This window comes from Triticum aestivum, chromosome 6D (genome assembly GCF_018294505.1).
Source record: "Triticum aestivum cultivar Chinese Spring chromosome 6D, IWGSC CS RefSeq v2.1, whole genome shotgun sequence".
Lineage (NCBI taxonomy): Eukaryota > Viridiplantae > Streptophyta > Magnoliopsida > Poales > Poaceae > Triticum > Triticum aestivum.
The window spans coordinates 444444022-444462274 of NC_057811.1; positions in this window are offsets into that span (position 1 = coordinate 444444022).

Genomic DNA, 18253 nt, shown 5'->3' on the forward strand with positions numbered 1-18253 from the left:
GTGGAGAAGGGGGGGGGGGCTCGCATGGACCTGGCTTAGTTGTGCTTCGGACGCCTATACACGAATCCGGCGCATCGTGAGGAATCGACCCCGGACCGTCCAGATAAGTCCCGAGCCCGGGTTGGCTAAACCGCTAAGGATTATGAACCGTACTAACCGCAGCCCTGCTGCAGCAACGTCACCCCCCTTTCTTACCTCTTGACGGCTGCTTGAGCACTAAAGGGGACCTCCTGAGCATCGCGCCTCAGGAACTCTTACTGGACCTCGGGCCGCTCACCTCCTGGACTTGACCACGGCACGCGACCTGGCATATCAGCGACGGCTGCAGCCTGCCTGGGGACCGGGACCTGTCAGCGTAGAGCACCAAGTCGTCGCGAGGTCGGAAAGGGAGACCGAGTTGAAGCAGGACCCACGCTCGCGCAAGTTCATAATAAAGACAATATTGACAAGAGACATTACAAAACCTTTACACGCCCCCACGGGGCACTTCTTGATTCCTCGCAGGGAGCAAAAGGCAAGAACTTAGGGAATCCTATCTACACGCGCCCCTGTGGACGCCGCCATCATCAACAGTGGGCCACCAAAGGCCGGCGCCAACCTCATCCAGATCGGCGGCGGCGGCCAGACGCTGCAGCCCTGCTCCGGGCTCGGCGAGAGCTTGGGGGCACGTAGCTATCATCGCTCGTCTCCGGGGTCTCGTAGATCTCGGGAGAACTGCTGGACTCCCAAGTGTCGCCGCGGCTTCCAGAGGATCCGCCGGCGACACGGGCAGCAGACCCTGCCCCAGCCGCGGCACCAGCCTGATGGCTCCACCTGGGGCAACACTCTAGACGATGGCCTTCTGCGTCGAAGACCTTGAAGAACAGCGTGGAGGCGCCGTCATACGCGAAATGGATCGCGAGGGCGCCCTCCGCGCGACACACTCGGGCGACCTCACCCCAGCCTCGGGTCATGAAGATCTTCCCTGAGGAGACGGCCTCAACCTCCGCTCCAGTCGCCGGCGTGTCACAGTCGGCGTGATGCAGCCAAAGCTCAAGGGACCCCTCGGCGGCATCTCAGCTGAGAAGAAGGAAGGGAAGCGGATCCAAGTGCTCGGGGGCATCGCCGCCCACAGCACGAGCTCGCGTGAGGAGTCCAAGGCGTGGACTCCAGGGGCGGCGACGCACGCCACCGCGGCACGTCGACCATGGCCATGGCGCGCGGGCCGATGCTCGTCGCCTCTCCCTCCTGAGCCCCCGGCTTGGGCGTACAAGGGTAACGGATACCCAGGAGGAGGCCGCTCGCACCAAGGCCTCATCACCACCTGCATCGTCGCCGTGTCGCGGCGGTGAACCGGCCTCTTCTTCGGCGGGAGCGGCACCGACCCGTCGAGGGGAGACTTTCCTTTCTCCGCTGCGGAAAACCTTCGGATGGGCACCATTGGTGTCGGCGGTGGAGCGGAGGAGAAGAAGCAAGCGGATGGGAAGAGATGGGCGATGGGGGCTCCGCCCCCTCCCCATTTATAGCAAGAGAAGGCCAACCAGCGCCCCCACGATCGCAGGTAATGATGGTTTTTCCTTGCATGTCACAGGGACTTGTCAAGTCGGGCAGTTGCCGAGGCAGCGTGGGGAAGCGGAAATGCCCACGTCCAATCAACCGCCACGCGTAGACCAAGGCCGCAGGCTATTGGGGCCCGCGGCGCTCCGCACTTGGCCTTTGGATTCGCCTCGAAGCCAAGCCCGAGCGCGCCTTGGGCCCAGGGGCTACTGTCGCCGTTCTGGGAACGGGGGTCCCCAGACTTGCCTGCGTGCGGCCCACGGCGTGGCTCTGCGAGCGGGCCCGTACGGCCCATCTTCACCAACAAGCATTCAAGACCCTCGCGAGGTGGACGACACAATATCCCTTCGGGAGTGGCCTCACCAGGTTGGCTCGCGAGGGGCGGAGAGATCAAGGCAAGGCAAACCTCGCGAGGTTCTCGTGACGTGAGCCATGACGACCGAGGCCAGGCGGGCGCCAGCGCGCACAGTGTCCTTGTTTCCTCTTTGGTGCTAAGGAAGCAAGCGTAGGCGCGGAGTACCGAGGCATCAAGCAACGGTTTCCATATCGGTGCAACGAGACCAAGACCAGCAGGACAGCAAGACGGAGGTCACCATGGAGCCCAAGGCGGCGTCACCACCAGAGCCTTTTGCAGGCGAAGACTGCTTTTGTCAGGATAAACTATACTAGCTGTCCCCTTTCAAATTGGCCGTTGTTGGCTCCCTTCCCGCTCAATATTTGGGGAGAGGACCAGGGCCTGTATAAATAGGACTAGCCACCACAGTAGGAGGGAAACTGGTCTCGAACTCATTCAGTTCATCCTCACACCCACCAAGCACAAGAACACCTCGCCTCAGGAGGCTGTTCTTCCCCTTGTACTGTTCATCCTCAGCCCAGGAGGCAATACACCACCACCACACTGGAGTAGGGTATTACACCACAACGGTGGCCCGAACCAGTATAAATCTTGTGTCCCTTGTGTCGCGAGTTCGTCGAGTTAGCCCTTGAGATCTTAGCGAAGCTAGGACGTGGATCGATAGGGGGAGGTCTTCGTGCGCACCCCAGTGTTCGAACCTTGAGGGTTTTGCCGGAACCCGTGATCCGACGGCTTCCTCATAGTTCATAGGTTCGTCATGGTCAAGTAACATGACTTCCAGAACAGGATTACCGTACCACTCTGGTGCGGATCTTACTCGGATTGACCTACGAGGTTCGGTAGTAACTTGATCAGAAGTTTCATGATCATCATCATTAGCTTCCTCACTAATTGGTGTAGGAATCACTGGAACTGATTTCTGTGATGAACTACTTTCCAATAAGGGAGAAGGTATAATTACCTCATCAAGTTCTACTTTCCTCCCACCCACTTCTTTTGAGAGAAACTCCTTCTCTAGAAAGGATCCATTCTTAGCAACGAATATCTTGCCTTCAGATCTGTGATAGAAGGTGTACCCAACAGTTTCCTTTGGGTATCCTATGAAGACACATTTCTCCGATTTGGGTTCGAGCTTATCAGGTTGAAGTTTTTTCACATAAGCATCGCAGCCCCAAACTTTAAGAAACGATAACTTGGGTTTGTTGCCAAACCACAGTTCATATGGCGTAGTCTCAACGGATTTAGATGGTGCCCTATTTAACGTGAATGCAGCCGTCTCTAAAGCATAACACCAAAACGATAGCGGTAAATCAGTAAGAGACATCATAGATCACACCATATCTAATAAAGTACGATTACGACGTTCGGACACACCGTTACACTGTGTTGTTCCAGGTGGCGTGAGTTGCGAAACTATTCCGCATTGTTTCAAATGAAGACCAAACTCATAACTCAAATATTCTCCTCCACGATCAGATCATAGAAACTTTATTTTCTTGTTACGATGATTTTCCACTTCACTCTGAAATTCTTTGAACTTTTCAAATGTTTCAGACTTATGTTTCATCAAGTAGATATACCCATATCTGCTCAAATCATCTGTGAAGGTTAGAAAATAATGATACCCGCCGCGAGCATCAACACTCATCGGACCGCATACATCAGTATGTATTATTTCCAACAAGTCTGTTGCTCGCTCCATTGTTCTAGAGAACGGAGTCTTAGTCATCTTGCCCATGAGGCATGGTTCGCAAGCATCAAGTGATTCATAATCAAATGATTCCAAAAGCCCATCAGCATGGAGTTTCTTCATGCGATTTACACCAATATGACCTAAACAGTAGTGCCACAAATAAGTTGCACTATCATTATTAAACTTATATCTTTTGGCTTCAATACTATGAATATGTGTATCACTACTATCGAGATTCAATAAAATAGACCACTCATCAAGGGTGCATGACCATAAAAGATATTACTCATATAAATAGAACAACCATTATTCTCTGATTTAAATGAATAACCGTCTCGCATCAAACAAGATCCAAATACAATGTTCATGCTTAACGCTGGCAGCAAATAACAATTATTCAGGTCTAAAACTAATCCCGAAGGTAGATGTAGAGGTAGCGTGCCGATGGCGATCACATTGACTTTGGAACCATTTCCCACGCACATCATCACCTTGTCCTTAGCCAATCTTTGCTTAATCCATAGCCCCTGTTTCGAGTTGCAAATATGAGCAACATAACCAGTATCGAATACCCAGGCGCTACTACAAGCATTAGTAAGGTACACATCAATAATATGTATATCAAATATACCTTTCACTTTGCCATCCTTCTTATCCGCCAAGTACTTGGGGCAGTTCCGCTTCCACTGACCAGTCCCTTTGCAGTAGAAGCACTCAGTCTCAGGCTTAGGCCCAGACTTGGGCTTCTTCACTTGAGAAGCAACTTGCTTGCCGTTCTTCTTGAAGTTCCCCTTCTTCCCTTTGCCCTTCTTCTTGAAACTAGTGGTCTTGTTGACCATCAACACTTGATGCTCCTTCTTGATTTCTACCTCCGCAGCCTTTAGCATTGCGAAGAGCTCGGGAATTGTCTTATCCATCCCTTGCATATTATAGTTCATCATGAAGCTTTTGTAGTTTGGTGGCAGTGATTGAAGAACTCTGTCAATGACACTATCAACTGGAAGATTAACTCCCAGCTGAGTCAAGTGATTGTGGTATGATAATACCCAAGTGCAGGGAATCATCGTAGCAATTTCCAAAGGTGGAAGTGATAAGTATGGAGTGTCGAACCCACAAGGAGCTAAATGTAAGATCAATATTCTCTCAAGTCCTATCTGCCACTGATACAACTCTACGTACACCGAACGTTTGCTTCCAACTAGAAACGAGAAATAAAACTACGTTGTGGGTATGAAGAGGATAATTTTGCATGGTATCAGAGAGCTAAAATATAAAAGTAGGTGCTGTTATCATAAAGTTAGAATATATTACTAAATATTATAAATAGCGAGTGTGGAATAATGATGGGTCGGTGTGCGGAATTGTCCTAGGCAATTGTTAACAAGACCGGTAGTCGTCATTGCAATTTCATATGAGGGAGAGGCATAAGCTAACATACTTTGTCTTCTTGGATCATATGCACTTATGATTGGAACTCTATCAAGCATCCGCAACTACTAAAGATCATTAAGGTAAAACCCAACCATAGCATTAAAGCATCAAGTCCCCTTTAACCCATACGCAACAACCCCCTTACTCGGGTTTATGCTTCTGTCACTCAGGCAACCCACTATAAGCGAATCATAAACGTATTGCAACACCCTACAGCAGGAATCCCTCACGCTTGCGCGACACGGAGGGTACCATAGGACAGCACCAAAATAAAACATACAACTCGTACCAATCTAGATCATCAATCAACCCAAAGACAAAGGATATCTACTCAAAACATCATAGGATGGCAACACATCATTGGATCATAATATGCGGCATAAAGCACCATGTTCAAGTAGGGATTACAGCGGGGTGCGGGAGAGTGGACCGCGTAAAAGAGATGAGGATGGTGATGATGATGGTGATGTTGATGAAGACGATCACCGCGGCGATGATTCCCCTCCCGATGGCACTCCGGCGCCACCGAGAGAGAGGAGGAGAGGTTCTCCCCCTTGTGCTTCCTCCTCCATGGCCTCCCCCTAGATGGGGAGAGGTTCTCCCTCTGGTCCTTGGCCTTCATGGCGATGATGGCCCCTCCGGGATCCTCCTCCATGGCCTCCGGTGATGATGGCCCCCTCCGGCAGGGTGCCAGAGAGGGCCTAGATTGATTTCTCATGGCTACAGAGGCTTGCTGCGGCGGATCTTCCGATCTAGGTTATTTTCTAGGGGTTTCTGTATTTATAGGAATTTTTGGCGTTGGTTTCACGCCAGGGGGGTCTCCGAGTCGTCCACGAGGCAGGGGCCCATGCCCAGGGGGGGTGGGCGCGCCCCCACCCTCGTGGACAGCCCGGGACTCTTCTGGCCCAACTCTTTTACTCCAGGGGCTTCTTTTGGTCCATAAAAATCATCAAAAATTGGCATGTCAATTGGACTCCGTTTGGTATTCCTTTTCTGTAAAACTCAAAAACAAGGAAAAAACAGAAGCTGGCACTGGGCTCTAGGTTAATAGATTAGTCCCAAAAATCATATAAAATAGCATATAAATGCATATAAAACATCTAAGATGGATAATATAATAGCATGAATACTTCATAAATTATAGATACGTTGGAGACGTATCAGCATCCCCAAGCTTAATTCCTGCTCGTCCTCGAGTAGGTAAATGATAAAAGAAATAATTTATGAAGTGTGAATGCTAGCAGGTGCACAAGTTTGATCAATGATAATTTCAATCACCTTTTCTAGCATCATTATATGCCATAACAGTAGCTCATCTCATAAAACTTTTCATGATCAAGTACCAAGCTATTCACATGTTAAAGTATAGATCATAAACTTTCTTGAAAACTAACAAACAGTGCTCTTAGTCATCAAACAATTGCAATTCATCTTATTTTTGGGAAGGGTCTATGTAAGAGCTTTGATTCAGCAAACTCCACATACTCAACTATCATTTAATCTTTCACAATTGCTAACACTCATGTGATATTTATGGGTTCAAAGTTTTAATCGGACACAGAGAAAGATAGGGACTTATAGTTTCGCCTCCCAAACTTTTACCTCAAGGGTAATGTCAATAATAATAATTTATGAAAACCTACATCCAAGTGGATATATATATATATATCCGGATCGCTCCAACACAAAGTTCTTGCCAAAGGAAAAAGTGTAAAAAGGAAAGGTGATGATCACCATGACTTGTATAAGGGTAGAAGATAAAAGTAAAAGATAGGCCCTTCGCAGAGGGAAGCAGAGGTTGTCATGCGCTTTTATGGTTGGATGCACAAAATCTTAATGCAAAAGAAAGTCACTTTATATTGCCGCTTGTGATAAAGACCTTTATTATGCAGTCCGTCGCTTTTATTTCTTCCCTATCACACGTTCGTATAAAGCTTATTTTCTTCGCACTAATAGATCATACATATTTAGAGAGCAATTTTTATTGCATGCACCGATGACAACTTACTTGAAGGATCTTACTCAATCCATAGGTAGGTATGGTGGAATCTCATGGAAAAATTGGTTTAAGGAATGTTTGGAAGCACAAGTAGTATCTCTACTTGGTGCAAAGAATTTGGCTAGCATGAGAGGGAAAGGCAAGCTCAACATGTTGGATGATCCAAGACAATATAACGTTTCGGATATAGGAAAACACAACCCATTAAGTTGTCTTCCTTGTCCAACATCAACTTTTTAGCATGTCATATTTTAATGAGTGCTCACAATTAAAAAAGATGTCAAAGATAGTATATTTATATGTGAAATCTCTCTTCCTTCAATATTCTTTCATGAATTGTTCAAGTGACCAATTTTGTGTTTGCTAACTTTCAATAAGTTTACTACCTATACTTATTCTGTGTGAAGTCATTACTCCCCATGGTATAAGCATATGAAACATATATAAATTCATAGTTATGATATTCAATTCATTCAACCATTTACTCATAGGATATATGTGAAGCACGTCAGTAAATCACAAACTACTCCAAAAAGATATAAGTGAAGAACACTGAGTAGTCAAATAATTAACTAGCCATGGGAGGATTCTTTTTCATTCAAGATTTCAGATCCAAAGATTTTATTCAAACAGCAAGTAAAATTTAAAATACGCTCCAAGCAAAACACATATCATGTGACGAATAAAAATATAGCTCTGAGTAAGGTATACCGATAGTTTTGAAGACGAAAGAGGGGATGCCTTCCGGGGCATCCCCAAGCTTAGGCGCTTGAGTCTTCCTTGAGTATTACCTTGGGGTGCCTTGGGCATCCCCAAGCTTAGGGTCTTTCCACTCCTTATTCTCCTCATATTGATATCTCACCCAAAGCTTGAAAACCTCAATCACACAAAACTTAACGGAACTTCGTGAGATAGGTTAGTATGATAAAGAGTAAACCATTCACTTTGGTACTGTCAAATGAAAGGTTCATAATTGTTCACGCACAATGCCTACTATACCATATCATTTCTACAATTTATATTGAGAAATATAAGCCATAGAAACTAGAAAACAAGCAAACTATGCAATGAAAACAGAATCTGTCAGAAACAGAACAGTCTGTAATGATCTGAACAGCAACCATACTTCTGCTACTCCAAAAATTATGAAATAAATTGGTGGACGTGAGTAATTTGTCTATTAATATTCTTCAAAAATAATCAAATCAAAAGCACTCTTCTGTAAAAAATATGACAGCTAATCTCGTGAGCGCAAAGTTTCTGTTTTTTACAGCAAGATCACGTTAACTCTCACCCAAGTCTTCCCAAAGGTCTTACTTGGCACTTTATTGAAACAAAAAGCTATAAAACATGATTACTATAGTATATTAATCATTTAAACACACAAAAACAGTAAGGTTAAATATTGGGTTGTCTCCCAGCAAGCGCTTTTCTTTAATGCCTTTTAGCTAGGCATGATGATTTCAATGATGCTCACATAAAAGAAAAGAATTGAAACATAAAGAGAGCATCATGAAGAACATGACTAGCACATTTGAATCTAGCCCACTTCCTATTCCTAGGGATTTTGTGGACACATAATTTATAGGAACAAGAATCAACTATCATAGGAAGGCAAAACAAGTATAACTTCAAAACTTTAAGCACATAGAGAGGAAACTTGATATTATTGTAACTCCCAAAATTATGAAATAAATTTTAAAATTTGAAACATTTGTACATAAGTAATGTGCAAAAAGTTTCAGACCCATTTGATCTTCCAGTAAGAAATTTAAAATCACGCGCTACAGCCAAAGTTTCTGTTTTTGTTCCGCACATAGTAAACAAGCAATCTAATCATCCTAAAACCAAAGGTTGGCACATTATTTTTATAATGCAATGGATATATACAAGGGGATAATTATTTACAGATAAACTTCCATGAAAAATTATACATTGTTTCCGTGTGCATGAACACAAGTGCTCAAGGTCGACCCTCACTTCTTCAATGCATAACTTTCCAATCACTTCTCTTTTTGAAAAACTTTTTTAGGCATGAGAGGCAAGTAATTTTTTTTGTATTTTAATTCTTTTAATCTTTTTTGTATGTTTCACCCACAACTAAAAAGAAACAAAAAGGAAAAACAAAATCTACTTAGTGAAGAAAGCAAACAAGCACACACGAGAATATCAACCCCACGCTATTGCTCCCCGGCAATGGCGCCAGAAAAGAGCTTGATAATCCCCAAGTGCAGGGAATCATCGTAGAAATTTCCAAAGGTGGAAGTGATAAGTATGGAGTGTCGAACCCACAAGGAGCTAAAGGTAAGATCAATATTCTCTCAAGTCCTATCTGCCACTGATACGACTCTACGTACACCGAACGTTTGCTTCCAACTAGAAACGAGAAATAAAACTATGTTGTGGGTATGAAGAGGACAATTTTGCATGGTATCGGAGAGCTAAAATATAAAAGTAGGTGCTGTTATCATAAAGTTAGAATATATTACTAAATATTATAAATAGCGAGTGTGGAATAATGATGGGTCGCTGTGCGGAATTGTCCTAGGCAATTGTTAACAAGACCGGTAGTCGTCATTGCAATTTCATATGAGGGAGAGGCATAAGCTAACATACTTTCTCTTCTTGGATCATATGCACTTATGATTGGAACTCTAGCGAGCATCAGCAACAACTAAAGATCAGTAAGGTAAAACCCAACCATAGCATTAAAGCATCAAGTCCCCTTTATCCCATACGCAACAACCCCCTTACTCGGGTTTATGCTTCTGTCACTCAAGCAACCCACTATAAGTGAATCATAAACGTATTGCAACACCCTACAGCGGGAATCCCTCACGCTTGTGCGACACGGAGGGCACCATAGGACAGCACCAAAATAAAACATACAACTCGTACCAATCTAGATCATCAATCAACCCAAAGACAAAGGATATCTACTCAAAACATCATAGGATGGCAACACATCATTCGATCATAATATGCGGCATAAAGCACCATGTTCAAGTAGGGATTACAGCGGGGTGCGGGAGAGTGGACCGCGTAAAAGAGATGAGGATGGTGATGATGATGGTGATGTTGATGAAGACGATCACCGCGGCGATGATTCCCCTCCCGATGGCACTCCGGCGCCACCGAGAGAGAGGAGGAGAAGTTCTCCCCCTTGTGCTTCCTCCTCAATGGCCTCCCCCCTAGATGGGGATAGGTTCTCCCTCTGGTCCTTGGCCTTTATGGCGATGATGGCCCCTCCGGGATCCTCCTCCATGGCCTCCGGTGATGATGGCCCCCCTCTGGCAGGGTGCCAGAGAGGGCCTAGATTGATTTCTCGTGGCTACAGAGGCTTGCGGCGACGGAACTTCCGATCTAGGTTATTTTCTAGGGGTTTCTATATTTATAGGAATTTTTGGTGTTGGTTTCACGCCAAGGGGGTCTCCGAGTCATCCACGAGGCAGGGGCCCACGCCCAGGGGGGTGGGCGCGCCCCCACCCTCGTGGACAGCCCGAGACTCTTCTGGCCCAACTCTTTTACTCCAGGGGCTTCTTTTGGTCCATAAAAAATCATCAAAAATTGGCACGTCAATTGGACTCCGTTTGGTATTCCTTTTCTGTAAAACTCAAGAACAAGGAAAAAACAGAAACTGGCACTGGGCTCTAGGTTAATAGATTAGTCCCAAAAATCATATAAAATAGCATATAAATGCATATAAAACATCTAAGATGGATAATATAATAGCATGAATACTTCATAAATTATAGATACGTTGGAGGCCAGCTGATACGTCGGTGGGCCAGCTGATACGTCTCCAACGTATCTATAATTTATGAAGTATTCATGCTATTATATTATCCATATTAGATGTTTTATATGCATTTATATGCTATTTTATATGATTTTTGGGACTAACCTATTAACCTAGAGCCCAGTGCAAGTTTCTGTTTTTTCCTTGTTTTTGAGTTTTACAGAAAAGGAATACCAAACGGAGTCCAATTGACGTGCCAATTTTTGATGATTTTTTATGGACCAAAAGAAGCCCCTGGAGTAAAAGAGTTGGGCCAGAAGTGTCCCGGCTGTCCACGAGGGTGGGGGGCGTGCCCACCCCCCTGGGCGTGGGCCCCTGCCTCGTGGACGACTTGGAGACCCCCCTGACGTGAAACCAACGCCAAAAATTCATATAAATACAGAAACCCCTAGAAAATAACCTAGATCGGAAGTTCCGCCGCCGCAAGCCTCTGTAGCCACGAGAAATCAATCTAGGCCCTCTCTGGCACCCTGCCGGAGGGGGCCATCATCACCGGAGGCCATGGAGGAGGATCTGGAGGGGCCATCATCGCCATGAAGGCCAAGGACCAGAGGGAGAACCTCTCCCCATCTAGGGGGAGGCCATGGAGGAGGAAGCACAAGGGGGAGAACCTCTCCTCCTCTCTCTCAGTGGCTCCGGAGTGCCATCGGGAGGGGAATCATCGCCGCGGTGATCGTCTTCATCAACATCACCATCATCATCACCATCCTCATCTCTTTTGCGCGGTCCACTCTCCCGCACCCCGCTGTAATCCCTACTTGAACATGGTGCTTTATGCCGCATATTATGATCCAATGATGTGTTGCCATCCTATGATGTTTTGAGTAGATATCCTTTGTCTTTGGGTTGATTGATGATCTAGATTGGTACGAGTTGTATGTTTTATTTTGGTGCTGTCCAATGGTGCCCTCCGTGTCGCGCAAGCGTGAGGGATTCCCGCTGTAGGGTGTTGCAATACGTTTATGATTCGCTTATAGTGGGTTGCTTGAGTGACATAAGCATAAACCCGAGTAAGGGGGTTGTTGCGTATGGGATAAAGGGGACTTGATGCTTTAATGCTATGGTTCGGTTTTACCTTAATGATCTTTAGTAGTTGCGGATGCTTGCTAGAGTTCCAATCATAAGTGCACATGATCCAAGAAGAGAAAGTATGTTAGCTTATGCCTCTCCCTCATATGAAATTGCAATGACGACTACCGGTCTTAACAATTGCCTAGGACAATTCCGCACATAGACCCATCATTATTCCACACTCGCTATTTATAATATTTAGTAATATATTCTAACTTTATGATAACAACACCTACTTTTATATTTTAGCTCTCCGATACCATGCAAAATTGTCCTCTTCATGCCCACAACATAGTTTTATTTCTCGTTTCTAGTTGGAAGCAAACGTTCGGTGTACGTAGAGTCGTATCAGTGGCAGATAGGACTTGAGAGAATATTGATCTTACCTTTAGCTCTTTGTGGGTTCGACACTCCATACTTATCACTTCCACCTTTAGAAATTGCTACGATGATTCCCTGCACTTGGGGATTATCAAGCTCTTTTCTGGCGCCGTTGCTGGGGAGCAATAGCGTGGGGTTGATATTCTCGTGTGTGCTTGTTTGCTTTCTTCACTACGTAGATTTTGTTTTTCCTTTTTGTTTCTGTTTAGTTGTGGGTGAAACATACAAAAAAAAGCACCAGCTGGAGAGCACCACTTGGTTAGTATGCTTGAAGTATTATTATTTTTATGTCAATATTAAAATTTTATCTTGAATCTTTCGGATCTGAATATTCATACCACAATTAAGAGAATTACATTGAAAATTATGCTAAGTAAGCATTCCACATCAAAAATTCTGTTTTTATCATTTACCTACTCGAGGACGAGCAGGAATTAAGCTTGGGGATGCTTGATACGTCTCCAACGTATCTATAATTTTTGATTGTTCCATGCTATATTATATTCTATTTTGGATGATAAACATGCTTTATCACACACTTCTATATTATTTTTTGGACTAACCTATTAACCGGATGCCCAGCCCGAATTGCTGTATTTTTGCCTATTTCAGTGTTTCGCAGAAAAAGAATATCAAACGGAGTCCAAACGGAATGAAACCTTCGGGAACGTGATTTGGATGATCCATGACAATTCATAGGTAGGTATGGTGGACTCTCATGGCAAAACTGGGTTTAAGGGTATTTGGAAGCACAAGTAGTATCTCTACTTGGTGCAAAGAATTTGGCTAGCATGAGGGAGAAAAGCAAGCTCAACATGTTGGATGATCCATGACAATATACTTTATTTCAGATATAACAAAACATAACCCATTACGTTGTCTTCCTTGTCCAACATCAACTCTTTAGCATGCCATATTTTAATGAGTGCTCACAATCATAAAAGATGTCCAAGATAGTATATTTATATGTGAAACCTCTCTTTCTTTATTACTTCCTATTAATTGCAACGATGACCAAAACTATGTTTGTCAACTCTCAACAACTTTTAATCATCATACTCTTCATATGTGAAGTCATTACTCTCCATAAGATCAATATGATCTCTTTTTATTCTTTCTTTTGCTTTTATTCACTCATAATCATAGTAAGATAATCAAGCCCTTGACTCAACACTAATCTTTATTATATAGCTCACGGACTCTATTACATAGAGGAATCATAAAGCAAAACTCACAACTAAATCATACTAAAACTTATTCTACTAAATCAAGATATTACTAAAAGGATCGAACTAAGAAAAACGGTAAAGATAGGAATGTGATGGTGATACGATACAGGGGCACCTCCCCCAAGCTTGGCAGTTGCCAAGGGGAGTGCCCATACCCATGTGATTATGTCTCCTTCTTCGGAGGTGGTGATGATGGAGTTGGTGATGATGTAAATTGTGCTTTCAGCTTCTTCATATTGTAATTGAGGAGAGCAATTTCCTCCTTTAAATCATCGACCTATGATTCCAGCTTCAAGATCTTGTCACATAAATCTCCTTTGCTTTTCTGTCGAAAACGAGAAGGAATAGATCGATTGTTAGATAGTTTAGCCCTCTTAGGGAGACTAGAATTCTTGAACTTCATGTGCATATCCCCAGGTTGAGGTAGAGGGACATCCTCCTCCTCTGAGCTTGAATTGTTAATCCTCATCAAATGGGCATCCTCCTCCTCATCTGTAGTTCGACCACAAGGAGATAGATCCCCATAGGTCTTTGGGTCAGCAACGAGGTGTGAGACATAGCTCTCTCGGTCGGAATCCTGAGATGACATCTTGCTCCAAATCTGCTACAGAAACAGCTCAGAACAAAAGCAGAGGATATTTGCGTGATACGGTGGTCAAAACTTTCGGGAGATTATATAATGAATTTTTACCGACCAAAATACGTATCGTGCAAGAAAACGGAATCCGGAGAGCGCACGAGGTGCCCACGAGGCAGGGGGGCGCGCCCAGGTGGGTAGGGCGCGCCCTCCACCCTCATGGAGGCCTCGTGTCCTTCCCGGACTACTTCTTATTTTCCTATTTTTCTAAATATTCCAATAAATTATAGATACGTTGGAGACGTATCATGGTACCCAGACATTCTGAGTATATGCTCACTGTCAGAACTATTATCCTCCATTTTGCAGCTGTAGAACTTATTAGAGACTTCATATCTCTCAATCCGGACATTCGCTTGAAATATTAACTTCAACTCCTGGAACATTTCATATGCTCCATGATGTTCAAAACGTCGTTGAAGTCCCGGTTCTAAGCCGTAAAGCATGGCACACTGAACTATCGAGTAGTCATCAGCCTTTGCTCTGCCAGACGTTCATAACAGCTGGTGTTGCTCCTGCAGCGGGTTTGGCACCTAGCGGTGCTTCCAGGATGTAATTCTTCTGTGCAGCAATGAGGATAATCCTCAAGTTACGGACACAGTCCGTGTAGTTGCTACCATCATCTTTCAATTTAGATTTCTCTAGGAACGCATTAAAATTCAATGGCACAGTAGCACGGGCCATTTATCTACAACAACATAGACATGCAAAATACTATCAGGTACTAAGTTCATGATAAATTAAAGTTCAATTAATCATATTACTTAATAACTTCCACTTAGATAGACATCCCTCTAATCATCTAAGTGATCACGTGATCCATATCAACTAAACCATGTCCAATCATCACGTGAGATGGAGTAGTTTTCAATGGTGAACATCACTATGTTGATCATATCTACTATATGATTCATGCTCGACCTTTTGGTCTCAGTGTTCCAAGGCAATATCTGCATATGCTAGGCTCGTCAAGTTTAACCCGAGTATTCTGCATGTGCAAAACTGGCTTGCACCCGTTGTATGTGAACGTAGAGCTTATCACACCCGATCATCACGTGGTGTCTCGCCACGACGAACTGTAGCAACGGTGCATACTCAGGAAGAACACTTATACCTTGAAATTTAGTGAGAGATCATCTTATAATGCTACCGCCGTACTAAGCAAAATAAGATGCATAAAGGATAAACATCACATGCAATCAATATAAGTGATATGATATGGCCATCATCATCTTGTGCCTTTGATATCCATCTCCAAAGCACCGTCATGATCACCATCGTCACCGGCTTGACACCTTGATCTCCATCAAAGCATCGTTGTCGTCTCGCCAACTATTGCTTCTATGACTATCACTACCGCTTAGTGATAAAGTAAAGCAATTACATGGCGAATGCATTTCATACAATAAAGCGACAACCATATGGCTCCTGACAGTTGCCGATAACTGTTACAAAACATGATCATCTCATACAACAATTTATATATCATCACGTCTTGACCATATCACATCACAGCAAGCCCTGCAAAAACAAGTTAGACGTCCTCTACTTTATTGTTGCAAGTTTTACGTGGCTCCTACGGGCTTAGCAAGAACCATTCTTACCTACGCATCAAAAACCATAACAATTTTTTGTCAAGTGTGTTGTTTTATCCTTCAACAAGGATCGGGCGTAGTCACACTCGATTCAACTACAGTTGGAGAAACAGACACCCACTAGCCACCTGTGTGCAAAGCACGGTGGTAGAACCAGTCTCATGACTGTGGTCATGTAATGTCGGCCTGGGCCGCTTCATCCAACAATACCGCCGAATCAAAGTATGACATGCTGGTAAGCAGTATGACTATTATCGCCCACAACTCTCTGTGTTCTACTCGTGCATATAACATCTACGCATAGACCTGGCTCGGATGCCACTTTTGGGGAACGTTGTATTTCAAAAAAATTCCTACGATCACGCAAGATCTATCTAGGAGAAGCATAGCAATGAGCTGGGAGTGTGTGTCCACGTACCCTTGTAGACCGAAAGCGGAAGCGTTTAGAAACGTGGTTGATGTAGTCGAACGTCTTCGCGATCCAACCGATCAAGTACCGAACGCACGACACCTCCGTGATCTGCACACGTTCAGCTCGGTGATGTCCCTCGAACTGTAGATCCAGCTGAGGCCGAGGGAGAGTTTCGTCAGCATGACGGCGTGGTGACGGTGATGATGAAGTTACTGACGCAGGGCTTCACCTAAGCACTACGACAATATGACCGAGGTGGAAAACTGTGGACGGGGGCACCGCACACAGCTAAGAAATCAACTTGTGTGTCTACGGGGTGCCCCCTCCCCCGTATATCAAGGAGGGGAGGAGGGGGCCGGCCGGCCTCAAGGGGCGCGCCCAAGTGTGGGGAATCCTACTCCTACTAGGAGTAGGTTCCCCCTTTTCCTAGTCCAACAAGGAGGGGAAGGAAGGAGGAAGGGGAGAGAAGGAAAGAGGGGGGTGCCGCCCCCACCCCTTGTCCAATTCGGACTGGGGGGGGGCGCGCGCCACCTCCTGGCCGGCCCTCTCTCCTCTAAGGCCCATGGTGGCCCATTAACTTCCTGGGGGGTTCCGGTAACCCTCCGGCACTCCGGTTTTATCCGAAACTCTCCGGAACACTTACGGTGTCCGAACAACATAGTCCAATATATCAATATTTATGTCTCGACCATTTTGAGACTCCTCGTCATGTCCGTGATCTCATCCGGGAGTCCGAACAACCTTCTGTACATCAAATCACATAAACTCATAATACCAATCATCATCGAACGTTAAGCGTGCGGACCCTACGGGTTCGAGAACTATGTAGACATGACCGAGACACTTCTCCGGTCAATAACCAACAGCGGAACCTGGATGCTCATATTGGTTCCTACATATTCTACGAAGATCTTTATCGGTCAAACCGCACAACAACATACGTCGTTCCCTTTGTCATCGGTATGTTACTTGCCCGAGATTTGATCGTCGGTATCATCATACCTAGTTCAATCTCGTTACCGGCAAGTCTCTTTACTTGTTCCGTAGTGCATCATCCCGCAACTAACTCATTAGTCACATTGTTTGCAAGGCTTATAGTGATGTGCATTACCGAGAGGGCCCAGAGATACCTCTCTGACAATCGGAGTGACAAATCCTAATATCGATCTATGCCAACTCAACAAACACCATCGGAGACACCTGTAGAGCATCTTTATAATCACCCAGTTACGTTTTGACGTTTGATAGCACACTAAGTGTTCCTCTGGTATTCGGGAGTTTCATAATCTCATAGTCATAGGAACATGTATAAGTCATGAAGAAAGCAATAGCAATAAACTAAACAATCATAGTGCTAAGCTAACGGATGGGTCTTGTCCATCACATCATTCTCTAATGATGTGATCCCGTTCATCAAATGACAACACATGTCTATGGCTAGGAAACTTAGCCATCTTTGATTAACGAGCTAGTCTAGTAGAGGCATACTAGGGACACTCTGTTTGTCTATGTATTTAAAACCAGGATTTAGCTTTCAGTTGAATCTTATTGTTCTGGCTATAGATGAATTTGTTTCTATGACATTGATTTTTTTCTTTCTTTTTGTTGGGTTATGTGGTGTAGAGCTATGTCGCCAAGACGGCGTCGTAGTTAGTGTACTCGTGTATATGAAGAAGTTGAGCAGAGCCATCATGAGGAGGAGTCAAATGTGAGCCAATCGGCTAACCATGCAAGCAACATATTGGCTTAATACCATTGAGATGTATATGGATGCTTTGGAGTTGTCGCCGCAAGAGAGAGTTATTTTTGTGTCATTCCAGCTTAAAGGTCTGGGTAGTGCATGGTGGAGAGGAGTCTGTGTGGCTCATGATATTGTTCGTGGGGAAACTACCTGGAAATTCTTTGTGGAGCAGTTCTCCACTAGGTATTATCAAGAATCATTGAAGGAGGAAATGTTAGTGGTGATCAAAAATATTCAACAAGGACATAGGAGTGTGGATGACTACGAGACGGAGTTCAGTAAGATAGTGCTCTTTGTAGAAACGATGAATAATATTGAGGGAGCAAAGGCAGGGCTATTCTTAGAGTCAAGATATAGGCAAGTGTTAGGAGGAA